We start from the raw sequence: 1,641 nt of genomic DNA on the forward strand, positions 1-1,641 counted from the left end.
GCCACGAGGCGGCTATGCAGCCGACAGCCAGGCTCACAGGGATAACACCATGGTTGATGCTGAGCTGGATCAAAAGGCAAAGGGGCAAGGCAGTTTGCGTGGTCGCTGCTGGCTTGCAAGCCAAAGCCTCTGTTTGTACATGCACAACCCCAACCCACACTCCTGGGTGACCTTGATCCATGTCACTCGCCCGAATCCCCTTTGTTCCTCAATCCGCGCCGCTAGCAATGAGATGGACGACTTCATCGATGACGCGAGGGCGAGGGCGCGGGGCGGCGGCGGCGGCCCCGCGCAGCGGGCAGCGGCGGCAGTTGGTTTGCCAGCCAGGCCTTGGCGGAGGCAGCGCGCATCTTCGGCAACGCCGCGGTGGGCACGATGAGGGCGGCTGTCACAACGGTTGCAAACCAGCGTGATTTGTTTTGCTTGCAATGCCCTCCGCAGCTGATTCGTTTTTGTGGCTGTGGTCGTTGTGGCGCAGCCAGAGCACGGGTCCAGGCTGCACGCCCAGGTGTTGGCGCCGCCGCCGGCGCTCCCAGGGCAGCCGGCCCTGAGCCGCCCCCAGCCTGCGGCGCTGGCCACAACCACATTATTTACCCAGCATATCTCACCCTGTGACAATTGCACCAAGAAGTGCCTTTGAATCATCGCCACCAACCGCCTCGGCACAGCAACATTCCTGACCCCACGACTCAGCCCCACCCCTTGCTCGCAACGCCCATCACCCCCACCCGTGAACGCCAACCCACCCATCCACACCACGCCACGGCGTGACCGGACTCCGACTGTTCAACACACCGTGACACACCGTGACGTCATCACCACCCCCCTCTCCCAGCACCTCCACCGTCACGACCTGGTGGGCAGCCGCTGCGCCCTGACTGCGTCACCGGGGGGTGCAGATGCGGGCGGTGACGAGGGTGGGGACGAGGAGGAGGAGGGGCTGGAGGACGGAGACGAGGAAAACGAGGAAGACGAGGAGGCGGCGGCAGACGCCAGGTGGGGGGCCGCACCTGTGCACCCTTGTCTTGGGCACCTGGTTTGAATGGGTGTGTGATGTGGGGGAGTGCAGGGGGCGTGTCACAGAGTTGGTCGGTGGATGAGGGGCGGGCTTGGGGGCTGGCGCCCCATCTCCCTGCACACGCGTCCCTTCTCAAACAAAGCGAGCTGCCATGTCACACCTTCCTTCTTCGCCCTCGGACTGCGTCATCGCCGCCACCCCTCCCCCGGCGGAAAGAAAAACTCTTCTCTTTGCCTCCCAAACGCGCCGCCGTAGCCACGCCATTCATGCGGCTCACCGCCTGGGACGCCTGCAGCTAGCGCTGAGCAAGACTGGCGGCTCTTGATGTTAGAGGTCCCGCCGCGGCCTTGTGGCCTGGGACAAGCACCGGGGCGGTGGACCCCTGGGACAGTGCTGGCGTCCGCATGTGGGCAGTGGGCGAGCTTTGATTTTTTTGGCGGGGGGGTCAGGGTTGGGTCAGGGTTGCGGGCGCGTGTCGTGCGCCGACCCTGCGAATGCCGCTGCGCATGCGCTTGCGCTCGACCCTTTGCCCCTGCTGTCACTCACCTCCCTCCCTCCCTGCGTCTTGCCTTGCGCTGCTGCCCTCTGCAGCCCCCCCCCCTCATCATCAACCCTCCCTACGT

This window comes from Monoraphidium neglectum (genome assembly GCF_000611645.1).
Source record: "Monoraphidium neglectum strain SAG 48.87 unplaced genomic scaffold scaffold01814, whole genome shotgun sequence".
NCBI classification, from domain to species: domain Eukaryota; kingdom Viridiplantae; phylum Chlorophyta; class Chlorophyceae; order Sphaeropleales; family Selenastraceae; genus Monoraphidium; species Monoraphidium neglectum.